This window comes from Stomoxys calcitrans, chromosome 3 (genome assembly GCF_963082655.1).
Source record: "Stomoxys calcitrans chromosome 3, idStoCalc2.1, whole genome shotgun sequence".
Classification (NCBI taxonomy): Eukaryota; Metazoa; Arthropoda; class Insecta; order Diptera; family Muscidae; genus Stomoxys; species Stomoxys calcitrans.
In genome coordinates, this window is record NC_081554.1 from 173816371 (window position 1) to 173832900 (window position 16530).

Consider the following 16530-nt stretch of genomic DNA (forward strand, 5'->3'; position numbering starts at 1 on the left):
AGATCGGTCTATATGGCAGCTATATCCAAATCTGAACCGATCTGAGGTAAAGAAGGATGTCGTAGGGTCAAACACAACTCACTGTCCCAAATTTCGGCGAAATCGGACAATAAGTGCGCCTTAAATGGGCCCAAAACCTCATATCGAGAGATCGGTTTATATGGCAGCTATATTCAAATCTGGACCGATCTGGGCCAAACTGAAGAAGGATGTCGTAGGGCCTAACACAACGCACTGTCGCAAATTTCGGCGATATCGGACAATAAATGCCCTTTTTATGGACCCAAAACCTAAAACCGAGAGATCGGTCTATATGACAGCTATATCCAAATCTGGACCGATCTAAGCCACATTGACGAAGGATGTCGAAGGACCAAACATAACTCACTGTGCCAAATTTCGGCGAAATCGGACAATAAATGTGCCTTTTATGGGCCCAAAACCTTAAATCGATAGATTGGTCTATATGGCAGCTATATCCAAATCTTGACCGATCTGTGCCATAATGCAGAACTATGTCAAGGGGTTTAACCTAACTCAATGTCTCAAATTTCGGCGACATCGGACATTAAATGCGCCCTTTATGGGCCTAAGACTCTAAATTGGAGGATCGGTCTATATGACAGCTATATCCAAATCTGGACCGATCTGAGCCAAATTGACGAAGGGTGTCAAAGGACCCAATTTCAGCAAAATCGGATAATAAATGTGGCTTTTATGGGCCTAAAAGCCTAAATCGGAGGATCGGTCTATATGACAGCTATATCCAAATCTGGACCGATCTAAGCCACATTGACGAAGGATGTCGAAGGACCAAACATAACTCACTGTGCCAAATTTCGGCGAAATCGGACAATAAATGAGCCTTTTATGGGCCCAAAACCTTAAATCGATAGATCGGTCTATATGGCAGCTATATCCAAATCTTGACCGATCTGAGCCAAATTGCCAAAGGATGTCGAAGGACCAAACATAACTCACTGTCCCAAATTTCAGCAAAATCGGATAATAAATGTGGTTTTTATGGGGCAAAAAGTCTAAATTGGAGGATCGGTCTATATGGCAGCTATATCCAAATCTGGACCGATCTTGACAAAGGATGTCGATGGGCCTAATGCAACTCACTCTTCCAAATTTAAGCAAAATCGGATAATAAATGTGGCTTTTATGGGCCAAAGACCACAAATCGGCGAACCGGTCTATATGGGGGCTATATCAAGATATAGTCCGATATAGCCCATCTTCGAACTTGACTTGCTTAGGGACAAGAAAAGAATCTGTGCGAAGTTTCAGCTGAATATGTCTATTTTTGAAGACTGTAGCGTGATTTTAAGAGACAGACGGACAGATGGACGGACATGTCTAGATCGTCTTAGATTTTTACGCTGATCAAGAATATATATACATTATAGGGTCGGAAATGGATATTTCGATGTGTTGCAAACGGAATGACGAAATGAATGTATCCCCATCCTTCGGTGGTGGGTATAAAAACAAGTTTCATATAGTCATGATGGGATGGGAGTATATGGGCATATCATATAAGGCGTTTTTGGGGGCGGGGTAGGGTGACCCCCTGTACTTCGATCTGAATTTGTATACCAACAAGTAAAAGCGTGCTAAGTTCGGCCGGGCCGAATCTTATATACCCTCCACCATGGATCGCATTTGTCAAGTTCTTTTCCCGGCATCTCTTCTTAGGCAAAAAAAGGATAAACAAAAAGACTAGCTCTGCTATTAGAGCAATATCAAGATATGGTCCTGTGTAAAATGTCAGCCAATTCGAATAAGAATTGCGCCCTTTGGGGGCTCAAGAGTAAAACAGAGAGAGATCGATTTATATGAACTGTATCGGGCAAGAGACCGATTAAGACCATAATAAAAACGTATGTTGATATTCATGAGAGGATCCGTTGTACAAAATTTCAGGCAAATCGTATAATAATTGCGACCTCTAGAGGCTCAAGAAGTCAAGATCCCAGATCGGTTTATATGGCAGCTATATCTGGTTATGAACCGATTTGAACCATACTTGGCACAGTTATTGGATATTATAACAAAACACGTCGTGCAAAATTTCATTCCAACCGGATAAGAATTGCGCACTCTAGAGGCTCAAGAAGTCAAGACCCATGATCGGTTTATATGGCAGCTATACCAGGTTATCAACCGATTTGAACCATACTTACCACAGTTGTTGGATATCATAGCAAAACACGTCGTGCAAAATTTCATTCCAATCGGATAAGAATTGCGCACTCTAGAGGCTCAAGAAGTCAAGACCCAAGATCGGTTTATATGGCAGCTATATCAGGTTATGAACCGATTTGAACCATACTTGGCGCAGTTGTTGGATATCGTAACAAAACACGTCGTGCAAAATTTCATTCCAATCGGATAAGAATTGCGCACTCTAGAGGCTCAAGAAGTCAAGACCCATGATCGGTTTATATGGCAGCTATACCAGGTTATCAACCGATTTGAACCATACTTGGCACAGTTATTGGATATCATAGCAAAACGCGTCTTGCAAAATTTCATTCCAATCGGATAAGAATTGCGCACTCTAGAGGCTCAAGAAGTCAAGACCCAAGATCGGTTTATATGGCAGCTATATCAAAACATGGACCGATATGGCCCATTTACAATACCAGCCGACCTACACTAATAAGAAGTATTTGTGCAAAATTTCAAGCGGCTAGCTTTACTCCTTCGGAAGTTAGCGTGCTTTCGACAGACAGACGGACGGACGGACGGACGGACGGACGGACAGACGGACGGACATGGCTAGATCGACATAAAATGTCGCGACGATCAAGAATATATATACTTTATGGGGTCTCAGACGAATATTTCGAGTAGTTACAAACAGAATGACGAAATTAGTATACCCCCCATCTTATGGTGGAGGGTATAAAAACGTAATCTACTCCCGAATATCTTTCATTTGAGGCTCATATTGACATGAACGCCCAATAGGTCTGTTTGCGGGAATTTAAGGGTTAGGGCGGCCCGATGGGTACATAGACCCAAATTTTCAACACCATATTCATATTCTATTTTGCAATACCTTTCATTTGATACCCATATTGTCCCGATGGGCCCACTATTGATTTTGGGTGGTGTTTTTTGGGTAAAGGGGGAGGGTCTGCCCCACTCCGAAATCAACAAATTATAAAGCCTATTTCTTCTTCTTGCCCATATTCGCAATCTACTCCCGAATACTTTTCATTTGAGTCCCATATTTTCATGATCGTCCAAAGAACCTATTTTAGGGCGTTTTGATGTTGGGGCGGCCCCCCAGTTACTTGAACCCAATTTTTTAATTTCAAATTCGTGCTCTACTCCTGAATATCTTTCACTTGAGTCCCATATTGTCCCAATCGGTCCACTTTTATTTTTGGGTTGTACTTTTGGGGTAAGGGGGAGGGTCCGCCCCCCTTCCTATATCGACAAATTATATAGCCTATGTTCAGCCGTTTTTGAGTCTGTACGGAACTAACAAACACAAATTCAATTTTGTATATAAAAAGGTGGACTTTTGGTCCATGCATTTCATCCAATATGGAATTTTGTACCACTGTGCTGTCAGACTCGATACTTATCCACTTGGTTTTCTTAATTTTGACTCAAATATTTTATTTTCAATATAGATTTGTATTTTAATGTGGTTTTTATTTAAATTTTACTTTTGCTTTATCACTTTTTCCATTTATCAATTCCGGTTTGTCTCCTTTATTCAACCTCTCAAAGCTTTCTTTCACAAATTTCCTGTCCATGCAGCGGTGTAGCGCATAGGTATTACAACCATACCCCACTTCATTATTGTTATGGCATTTGTGTATTTTGTTCATCACATTAATGCGGTTTTTATTTTTGTACTTTGGTTTTGATTTTTGATGCTCCTCTCACAACAAACAATGAACGGAGACCATGACAGGTAAACCAGTTTTTGACTTTGGTTTCATAGGCATGCAATGGGAGGCATGAGCGCAACGCATTTATGCTGTTCAACAGCCCATTTAGTATTAAAATAATTTCCATTCGAACAGGTTGTGAGAGACGGTGTCATTCATTCATTATCATTAGCAAAACGCGAAAAGTGCCACAAAATAAATTGCCAACAAATGGCGAGATTATGCAGTTTAATGGTGATCCTAACAGGAATGGTCACCATGGGGGCCGGAAGGAAAATTCTTATGGAGAAACGTATGTAAAGTGTCAAAGAGAAATGAAATCGAAATAGAATTTTAAATTTAAAACAAGTTTTGGTTAATATTTTGAAGGTGACCGAAGTGCTGGAGATGACATATGAGGGACAGTTTAGGGGACATTTTCCCCTTAACGATTTAGTATTCATAAGGTGAATAGAATGGTGTTGGAAAGAAAAAACCATTGAGGAGAAAATTGAGTTGCAGTCTTTATCTGAGGAAAAAATCTGGTTTTTTTACTCAACTTTTAAAATATAAGGGACAGTTTAAGGGACAATTTCCCTTATAAAATCCCTTAAAAATTTTATATTTTTGTGGTAAACTAGCTGTCCCGGGCCCGCTCCGCTGCGCATTCTTTTACTTGATATGTAACATTAGTTTCCTTGGAATATTTATTTTCGACAATTAAAGAGCTTTTATTGAAATACGAAATTGGTACGAAAATAGCATATCGCTTTATTGGTACGAAAATAGCATATCGCTTGACTAATTGTTTAACAATATAAGTGCCTTTGTCCGAATCCCATATGATCTTTATTGGTCTACGAATTTAAGTTTGGATGTAAGGTGTACTCCATTCTTAAAATACTTTATTACAGCCCGCTACTCTCATGATATCTGATTTAGGGGTGTTTTCGGGGGTGAGGTGGTCCCCCAGGCACTTGGCCCTGAAAAAATATCAGCATCGTGCTCTTCTTTCAAAAACCATTTATTTAAACCCCACATTGCCATTGGTTTAGGGGTGTTTACACGATGAGGCGTCTCCCAAACACATGACCCAAAATAGGTTATCAAATTCGTTTTCTAATCGTAAATACCACATATTGGCATGGTCGAAAAATTTTTACCCTTTGCGGGGTGTTTTGGGGAAGGGGTGATTCCCTAAATACATGGTTATCAAATTCGTATTCTACTCCCAAATTCCCATTATTTGAGCACCATTTTGCGATGGTCACTAAAAAATTGCTGTTTATGGGGTATTTTGCGAAAGGGGTTGACCCCCAGAAAATTGGTCCCGAAAGTGGGTATCCATTCTTGCTCTACCCACCAATACTTTTCATTTAATCTCCACATTGATCTTGGTCGGTAAATATGGCCAATTTAGGGGTGTTTTGGGGATTGGGGTGGTCGCCCAAACACTAAGCCCGGAAAATATATCAGCAGCGTGCTCTATTCTCATATATCTATATATGATTCATTTGAACCCCATATTGCCATTGCCCTCAAAATTGAATATCAAATTAGTTTTCAAATCTCATTTAAACTCCTTATTGCAAAACAATAAGGAGTTTAAACCCCCCTATTTGTTATGGTGGTGGTGGACGTCCCCTAGACAGTTGGTTCCTAATGTTGATATCAGATACGTGGTCTATTCCCAAATACTATTAATTTGAGCCCCATATTTCCATAGCCGGCAAACATGACCAGCTTGGGGGGTGTTTTGGGGGATGGGCGGCCACTCAGTGAGTTGGTCTTGAAAATATATATTGGATTTGTGTTCCACTCTAAAAAGCCTCTTATTTGTGCCTCATATTGCAAAAGTCAGCAAATACTTACTATTTGGGTGGTGTTGTGGGGGTGGGGTGGCCCCATAGACACTTTTCCCAAATATTGATATCAGATTCGTGCTTTACTCCTAAAGACCTTTCATTTGAGCCCCGTATGGCTATGGTCGTAAATTTGTCCCCTTTGGGGGATGTTTTTGGTGAGTGGCGGCCCCCCAAACACTTGGTCCCATATTTGGATATCAGATTCTAATTCTACACTCAAATACCTTTTATTTAAGCCCCATGTTCCCATAGTCAGTAAATAAGTCCTGTTTGGGGGATGATTTGGGGAAGGGGTCCACCCCACCCCCCCCACCAGAGGCGTGGTCCCACATTTGGATATCAGATTCGTATTCTACTCGCAAACATCTATCATTTGAGTCCCATATTGCTATGGTCGGTAAATATGTCCGATTTAGGGGTGTTTTGGGGGTTGGGGTGGTCCCCCTAGCACTTCGTTCGACAAATGGATATCAGATATGTTTTCCTATCCTAAATACCTTTCATTTGAGTTCCATATTGTCGTGATTGGTCCAAATATATGTTTGGTAGGTTTTAGGGTGGGGCGACCCCCCTAGGTACCCCATCCGAAATTTGGATACCACAATTTTATTTTTAGGGTACTAAATGAGAGTACATAAAATTTCGCTTAAATCGCACCACCCATCTCCGAGATCTGGCGTTTCTGAAATTTAGGGTAGGGGGAAGGGTCCGCCCCCCCTTCAGATATCAAACAAGTAAAAAGGGCGTTAAGTTCGGCCGGGCCGAACGTTGGATACCCACCACCTCAGTTATATATGTGAACCACCTTTCCTCAAAATCCGGTCGAAAATTCATAATCGGTTTTTATGGCAGCTATATATAAATCTTGATCGATCTAGACCAAATTGCAGAAATATATTTATGTGGAGGGGCTTAACTTAACTCTTTGTCCCAAATTTCGACAACATCGGACAATAAATGCGCTTTTTATGGCCCCAAAACCTAAAACCGAGAGATCGGTCTATATGGCAGCTATATCCAAATCTGGACCGATCTGAGCCAAATTGACGTGGGATGTTGAAGGGCCTAATACAACTTACTGTCCCAAATTTTCGCAAAATCGGGTAATAAATGTGTCTATTATGGGCCTAAGACCCTGAATTGGAGAATCGGTCTATATGGCAGCTATATCTAAATCTGAACCGATCTAAGCCATATTGGCGGAGAATGTCGAAGGGCCTAACACAACTCACTGTCCCAAATTTCAGCGAAATCGGATAATAAATGTGGCTTTTATGGGCCCAAGACCCTAAATCGGAGGATCGCTCTATATGGCAGCTATATCCAAATTTGAACCGATCTGGGCCATATTGACGGAAGATGTCGAAGGGCCTAGGACAACTCACTTTCACGAATTTCAGCAAAATCGGGTAGTAAATGTAGCTTTTATGGGCCTATGACCCTAAATCGGAGGATCGGTGTATATGGCAGCTATATCCAAATCTGAAACGATCTGAGCCAAATTGACGGAGGAAGTCGAAGGGCCTAAGAAAACTCACTGTCCCGAATTTCAGCAAAATCGGATAATAAATGTGGTTTTTATGGGCCTACGACCCTAAATCGGAGGATCGGTCTATATGGCAGCTATATCCAAATCTGGACCGATCTGAGCCAAATTGACGGAGAATGTCGAAGGGCCTAACACAACTCACTGTCCCGAATTTCAGCAAAATCGGATAATAAATGTGTCTTTTATGGGTCTAAGACCCTAAATCGGAGGATCGGTCTATATGGCAGCTATATCCAAATCTGAAACGATCTGAGCCATATTGACGGAAGACGTCGAAGGGCCTAAGACAACTCAATGTCCCGAATTTCAGCAATATTGGATAATAAATGTTGCTTTTATGGGCCTAAGACCCTAAATCGGAGGATCGGTCTATATGGCAGCTATATCAAAATCTAAACCGATCTGGGCCAAATTGCCGAAGAATGTCGAAGGGTGTAACACAACTCACTGTCCCGAATTTCCGCAAAATCGGATAATAAATGTGACTTTTATGGGTCTAAGACCCTAAATCGGAAGATCGGTCTATATGGGGGCTATATCAAGATATAGTCCGATATAGCCCATCTTCGAACTTAACCTGCTTATGGACAATAAAAGAATCTGTGCAAAGTTTCAGCTCAATATCTCTATTTTTGAAGACTGTAGCGTGATTTCAACAGACAGACGGACGGACATGTCTAGATCGTCTTAGATATTTCGAAATGGATATTTCGATGTGTTGCAAACGGAATGACAAAATGAATATACCCCCATCCGTCGGTGGTGGGTATAAAAATGTAGTACCCTATTTTCACCACGGGATCATTATGCACCATCTGTGACAATTTCAAGAAAATCGGTTTAGCCGTTTCGAGATGTTACAAACGGAATGACTAGGTTTTGGGTATAAAAAAAAAAACAAGATCACTTTAGGAACTTAGTTACATAAACTTACCTTGCCCCTACGTACATTCAAATATTTCTATCTGGTCCAACATCTGGGCTATCATTAGGGACTTTGTCTTCCAATATTACATTAAAACTTATTTTTTTTTTAATTTTTTTCTAAAACTCCCTTTAGTTTTTATTTTTTAACCACTTGAAAGTGAAATTTCTCAATTTTTTTCCCCATTTTCATTGACACTGATTGTGCCGTTGGCTTGTGTAACCGGCTAAATATTACCAATTTAGCAATGGCTTGACTACTTTGCAGTACATCATACAAATGTGTGTATTACACACTGCCCAACAAATAGCCGCTTTGAATACTGACGAACCAAGCCTTCCTTAGTTTGAGTTTAGGTAAACAATTGCCGTAGTTTTTTTTTTTTTTTTTGCCAAGTCCGCTAATGAATTTCGTTGTCGTTTTCATTATTTTCGTTATGGTTGAGTAAGACTTTGTGGTCGAACATTAAACAGGGGATACGGTTAATGATTTTTTTTGTATTTTATTATGCTAACCCAAAGGTGGTTCAATGGAAAAAATGACGTTAGCAAATATATGGAGAAAACTGAAAGTCAAAACTAAACGCTACGTGCAAAATTTCAGCCAAATCGGATAAGAAATGGGACTTCTAGAAGCTCAAGAAGTCAAATCCGGGGATCGGTTAGATGACAGTTATATCAGGTTATGAACCGATTTAGACCATACTTGGCAGAGTTATTGGAAGTGATAACGAAATAATATGTAGAGGGTGATTTTTTTGAGGTTAGGATTTTCATGCATTAGTATTTGACAGATCACGTGGGATTTCAGACATGGTGTCAAAGAGAAAGATGCTCAGTATGCTTTGACATTTCATCATGAATAGACTTACTAACGAGCAACGCTTTGCAAATCATTGAATTTTATTACTAAAATCAGTGTTCGGTTCGAAATGTGTTCATTCACCGTTCAGCGATGAGGCTCATTTCTGGTTGAATGGCTACGTAAATAAGCAAAATTGCCGCATTTGGAGTGAAGAGCAACCAGAAGCCGTTCAAGAACTGCCCATGCATCCCGAAAAATGCACTGTTTGGTGTGGTTTGTACGCTGGTGGAATCATTGGACCGTATTTTTTCAAAGATACTGTTGGACGCAACGTTACGGTGAATGAACACATTTCGAACCGAACACTGATTTTGGTAATAAAATTCAATGATTTGCAAGCGTTGCTCGTTAGTAAGTCTATTCATGATGAAATGTCAAAGCATACTGAGCATCTTTCTCTTTGACACCATGTCTGAAATCCCACGTGATCTGTCAAATACTAATGCATGAAAATCCTAACCTCAAAAAAATCACCCTTTACAAAATCTCAGTCAAATGGGATAAGAAATGTGCTCTCTGGAAGCTCAAGAAGTCAAATCCGGAGATGGGTTTATATGGCAGCTTTAACAGGTTATGAACCGATTTTAACCATACTTGCCACAGTTGTTGTAAGTCATAACAAAGCGCATCGTGCAATATTTCAAGCAAATCGGGTAAGAATTGCGCCCTATTGAAACTCAAGAAGCCAAATCGGGAGTTCCCCTTTCTTATGAAGGAGAGTATAGAATGCCGCGATTGAGTAGAACCCGCGATTCAGGTTCTATTCCGATTGCCAGAAGCGCTTCCATCATTCGTCGGTGTCGGTTAGGTGTAACCGGTGCATGCCCCCACAAGGAATACGAAGATGCAGCAGCTCGTAAGACATGTCCATTGCATCCCCTGATCTCCTGAGTGACATAATCTAGCAAGACGTCATTTCTTTGATATCAGGCCACCTCTCCATAGTTCTCACGATCGACCGGCAATTCGACTTCATAACCTTTGAGAGCCGGACGTTTTTCAAGACTTTAATGCGCCTCACGTTTCATGGCATTCTCCCCTAGGTAACGAACTGCGGGGCATAACTTTGGCAGAGCAGATTGAAAGCTCCACGTTTTGCACGGTGTATGATGATGCCCCCACCAGGAATACGAAGATGCAGCAGCTCGTAAGACATGTTCATTGCATCCCCTGATCTCCTGAGTGACGTAACTTGGCAAGCCGTAATTTCTTTGGGAATAGACCACTTCCCCAAAGTTCCCACGATCGACCGGCCATTCGACTTCATAACCTTTGAGAGCCGGACGTTTATCAAGAATGGGTCGGCTTCAGAGAGTACACCGATCGTCGCTTCAGTGCATTGAGGAGTGGAAATTCCTAGTCAGCATTAATGCAGCAGCCGCTCGCTGGATACCTGCCGGTCGAATACTCCAAGTGCGGCCCAATTTCCCGGCGCAGGCAGTGGTACTCTCAGACGAGCGTGATGGGATTCGTTGTACGGACCCCACTTACCCCAGAATCAACGAGCTGCATCTGAAAATAAACTGGATAATCAACGAACATACGCGGAATAAATGGCTGCAACACCTACAACAATGTAACTTTGGTACCGGCTTATGCAAGTTGTGGTCTACTTTTAAGTCACTCTCGAACCCCGGAAAAGGGATGACAGGAACTCAGTTACATTTGGCGGCTGTAACTCACCAGATTCTCCAGGTTGTTCAACCGTCAATTTATTGATTATCCCTAGAGTAACAAGGTTAGGAGGAGAGCCATTCGTCGCATCCCTCCGATTAGAGTTGGCAAAGAATCGATAATCGCAACATTCGATATTTTCGATATTTCTAATTATCGATCGTTTTATTCGCATCAACTGTTTTTCAAACGAAAATGAGAAGCAAAAAGCAGGAGGTAGGCAGTCATGAGAAAAATCATTGTACAAAATTTTAGCCAAGTCGGATGAAAATTGCGCCCCATAGAGGGTCGATATCGACCGATAGTATCGATAGGAAAAATATCAATCGATATTCAGACAAAAAATAAAATAAGGATAGTGCCAAAAATAAAATATGGAGTCCACCGTAGCGCAGAGGTTAGCATGTCCGCCTATGACGCTGAACGCCTGGGTTCGAATCCTGGCGAGATCATCAGAAGAAATTTTCAGCGGTGGTTTCCCCTCCTAATGCTTGCAACATTTGTGAGGTACTATGCCATGTAAAACTTCTCTTCAAAGAGGTGTCGCACTGCGGCACGCCGTTCGAACTCGACTATAAAAAGGAGGCCCCTTATCATTGAGCTTAAAACTTGAATTGGACTGCACTCATTTATTTATATGTGAGAAGTTTGCCCCTGTTCCTTAGTGGAATGCTCGTGGGCAAAATTTGCATTTGCATTTGGATAGTGCCATCGAAATTTTGCCCGCTCTATTTCCGAGCCCTTGGACAGCCATCACAATTTACTGTGGGCGAAGTTACGAATGTCATCCATGGCACCAAGTCATTCAAGGCGTTGGGAATCTTTTCACCGATGCTGAAGAATCTGAATCTATCTGGAGTCTACCTGAAATCGAGTACCTTATAACTGTCCTCAACCTGTCTTTGAGCACTCTTACAGTACACGATGTCTGGACGATGGACACAGTGATCCCTGTACAGAAACCTGTACGCGACCAAGGGGGTGTCGTATACAGACCGATCTCCCTTCTCTCCAGTAGCCAAGACGCTTAAGTGTCTATTACCCCCAAGCCTCGTTGGAGAATTTTTTTTCGCCGAACATCAGCATGGATTTTGAAGAGTGCATAGCACACCAACTGCTTTGCAGGCCATCACCGCACACATTTGCCGTGGCTTCAATCAGACCATGCCATGTGATGGACGGTCGTCGTGGCACTGAACCCATTGAAGGTATTTGACATGGTCGGCCATGCCAAACTATTTTGAGGACATCGCTAACACGTTATTCCAGCCAGGCCTGAAACGCTGGGTCGCGCATTATCTGTGTGGTCGCCAGCCATTTGTAGAATTTAGGGAAAAGAAGTCGAAGCACAGTAGAGTGAAATAGGAAGTTCCTCAAGATGGGGTGATATCTCCGGCACTGTTTAACCTCTAGAAAAATACACCAAACTGATGTGAAAATCGTAATCTATTACAAATTTTAAGAAATTTTGTTCAAGAATCCATGAGTCTAAAATCAAAATCCGGCATCTAGTCAAATATGCAGTTTATGGTCCCAACAAGAATTCGATTCGGATTTCGGATTCGGATTTCAATAAAACTTTGATTACCTTTGACCTTAAAAAAAATAATTTTTTGTATACATTTTTAAAGTTTTTTTCTTAATTTTCAGCCGATTTTTTAAACCCCTGCAGTGTAACGGTTCCAAATTTTAGTAGCTGTTTTTCCAAGATCGTTGAAAGCATACACACCGAGTGGAAAAATGGTAGTTCCCTTGAAAGTGTCCATATTATTCATAATACTCATTATTGATATTTTACTTGTTTTTAGGAGTTCCTGGATTAAAGTCGGTCAGTTCCTTTGATCCGCTACATGTGAGACGCATTGCCATCAGTCAGGATGTAAGCAATCCAATATCAATTAATTTGAGCTTGCATAATGTTACGCTAACAGGAATAAGTGCAGCTAAGGTAACAGAGTCAAAGTAAGTTGGTAGACCAATCATACAAAGCTCGAATATTTCATTATATGGGGAGTAGTTGGGACAAAAGTTTATATACCCATTACAATGGGTTTGCTAAAATGTCTAGGGCGACTTAATTTTCAAGGGGAACTTATAATACATTGTAGGTCCATCCACCACCAGTGTTGTTCGTATCCTCCCGTGGGATCATTGCTACCCTTCCAACGGAATATTCTTTCCGTTAGTGTGATTACCTGAGATTTTGTTATTACGAAAGGCTTCGAGTTCTTAGTTGTGGCTAGAAATTCCACGGTCCTTGCTGCCAGGGCCTGGAAAGAATAAACAACCTTAGGGTGATGAGGGGATTGACACTAGAAAACTTTCATAGGGCACAACACGCTTACCTTACCTCAAGATTAGTAGGAAAGAGGAACACAGAGAAAGTGGGGATTCCACTGTGAGACCATATCGGGCACTCATATCGAAGGACTTGAGCTTCAAAAAGTCCCAAGTCCGACCTGCGTCGGAAATGCGGGAACATAGAAACTTACATCATAGGCAGATTTGTTGGCCATGCGGAACATGCAGTCTATTGAGGGTTGAAATCGGAACTGTGTTGTGCTTAACTGGAGAAACCTGGGATGCTGAAGGAGGACTACCTGACACTTAATCCGTTTAGAGATAGGATCTTCGACACATACCAGTATCCATATGTCGTTCATGCTACCGAACCAGTGCCAGTATTTCAGGCAGATATCCGCAGTTGAAATCAAGTGAACCAAATAACTCAAGATTTATATGGGCAGTGTGTGTGGCAGTACTCAAGGCCTTGTTTTCGATAACGGTTACCTACAAGCTCATCACATAGCGCTGACTTGGTTCCCCGCGAGCAATATATTAGCCGCTTCAGTTGATTGCCCCCAGCATTCAACATACATAGTGACATCATTTGATAATGTGACACATAATGACGTATATGACAAAGGAAGATTTTGGAATCAAGCTGGGCGAAGTAGCCCTTGCTGATCAAAACTAACTTCTACTGTTTCCATGAATCTGGGAATAATACCTCTGACAGATGGGCTATACATGTTCACAAGCATTTCTGGTCACCTTTCCGTAATTATTTTATTGACTTAAACGGGTTCTCCGGCGGGACTACTTCCCAAGGCTGCTGGTAGAGAGTTTTTTGTCATCCATCTCCATATTTGACCGGCTGACATGGGATAACGGTGAGCAGCATGCGGGCTGGAACATCGAGCTACGACTTGAGTGGTGTTCATCGTTATTATGCCGTGTCTGCAGGTTGCGGATAGTGGAAAGCTTCGTATTATGCGGAGCTGGAAATGCTGCCGCGGGCAGTCAGCGATTTCGAGAAGAGAGTGTCAGTGAGTGGTTAAATGTGGAGTTCCAATGATATTCGAAATGATAAGGCGAGATATTGGCGCTTTCAAATAAGCAATGGCCAACGTTAGCGTCTGTTTCCAGGATAGAGGCGGCTTGAAGCGAGCGTCGGATGTTGGTGCAAGTGGCTCGTGACATCGAGGGTTGGGGCGCAGAGTGAGTTATTGATTCCCCGAGACTCTGCCCAAAAGGTACTACTCATAATTCGTTGCACCGCGGCAGTAGATGTCTTCCGCGGAGCCCGCAGCTCATTAATGGGCGCACTACTGTTTATAAATGCTTTGAACGCTTCCTAATACTTACTTTCCGCTAATGTAATATCTTAGGCATTGGTATTATTCGAAGTTTGTCAATGCGTAAGACATTTATTTATCAAACATTTCCTTGAGCCTACTCCACATTTTTCCCTAACCTCAACAGTTTGAGCCTCAAGGGAATAAATGTCCAAATTTTCATATCGGAGAAAAAAAATCGCCAAACAAATTTAATAAGAGCATATATTGCTCCAAAGGAGTAAGCGAGATTAAGAAAGAAAAAAAGCTTCAATCCCCCGGCAGAAAACTTTAAATCCTCGAAAGATTTTAACGTTCTCTGCTAGATATCAATCTGTTATAAATGTTCACAAGCACTTTGGTCACCTTTCCGTAAATAAGTTAATGAATAAGACAGGATCTTCTGCGGGATCACTTCCAAGGCTTGTGATAGAGGGTTTTTTTGTTATCCATCTTCATATTTACGCTTTTCATTCCAAGTTTTCGTATGACGATTTTAAAGCCGAACCCCAAGGGTCTTCTTATAGTAACTTTTTTGTCTCCTTGTGTTGGGTATGTGCAGTTTATACTTTGGCCTTTCTTTTAATTCTCATTTTATTCGCTTTCGTATACAATCACTTCTGTGTTCTTCATTTGAGTCATCTTACCAATAAACTGTGAAGTTTTGTATTGCTGCTGTTATAATTTTTTGTTTAATTTCTTTCAGGTTTGTAAGGTCTCCCTTGGGTCTTATGATTAAATTGGCCATGCCAAAACTAATCGTCGAAGGCGGCTATGATATCAATGGCCATATATTGACTTTACCTGTGGGTGGACAAGGAAAAGCTTCCATATCTGTGGGTAAGAGTATGCTAAACCTTATTTAAGGAAAATATCCATCAATACTGAATTCTTCTTCAACTTTTCTTTCTTTTGTCCACAGACAAATCTGTAGCCAATGTGGCCATGCTTCTGCAAAAACGTGAAGATCGTGGCTTCACTTTTACCACCGTCGATGATTTACGCCTGGATCTGCAACAAGTCTCTGGAGTACATTTGAATCTGGAGGACAGTGATGCCTCTCAAGAAAATGCTATTCTGAATACCTATGGCGATGCCATTTTTGAAATCCTAAGACCTAGCTTGAATGCGGCGCTAAGTAAACTCTTCAAAGATCGTTGGGCGAAAATTTTTGCCTATGTACCGGCAGAATATGTTTTTGCTGATTTACCAAATACAACTAAATAGCATATTAGAAAGACAGATCATTTTGAAATGAAAAGGTTCACCAAAAAGAATTTGTAAACAAATTAATGTAGTCTTTAAGTCTTTTTTTACTTTACCTCTGTATACCGGATAATATTTTAAAACTAGATGGAGGTGTGATTTTTGATTTTCAAAATTTGTGTGATTTCTTTAGTTGTACAATAATAAAAATTTTGGTAATATTTTAAAGAAAACTTGAAAGTAATTAGACATTTCCAATTAGTCATATCTGACCCAACTACTTGAAGAAAATATTCCAAAAATATTACACAAGCATACATAGCGCTGCAAGTTCATTCTTAGGTAGGCAAGGTTAGTTTGGATGAGGACGAAACCAGACATAAACGTCCAGGTATCCGCCGGGACCATATTGTGGTGCGGCCCATTGTGATTCCTCAATAGTCTAAGATTCAAGTTGTTCATCGGGCATCGCCAACGATTCCAGCACATTACATCAATGTACTCTCTCGTACCATTTTGATGATAGGATGAAAGATTTTAGTCTATCACGATTCATTCCTCTTAACTCCTCCAATGCCTGGAAGAAAATGATCCCATCATCTTATTCCTACTATAACTTCATGCCGGATATAGGCACTAAATTATTGTAGAATTGTTAACCCCGTGTTGCTTAAGTCTTGGGTCGACGAATTCACCTTAGAAATCATACTGCCCTAGGGCGCCTTGGTTTCCTAGGTGAATGTAATGACTACGGATTCAACCTGATCTGAAAGTTATCCCAAGTTATACAAACTTGAGTGAAAATATTATAAAGAGTAACTCTGCAGGTATGTAACTCTAACCTAACTCTGTAGGTGGCCAACGGTTTAGTAACGGGAATTCACCGAACCAGCAGGTTCGGCAGGGACACAATATCTCCAGGCACCAACCTTAT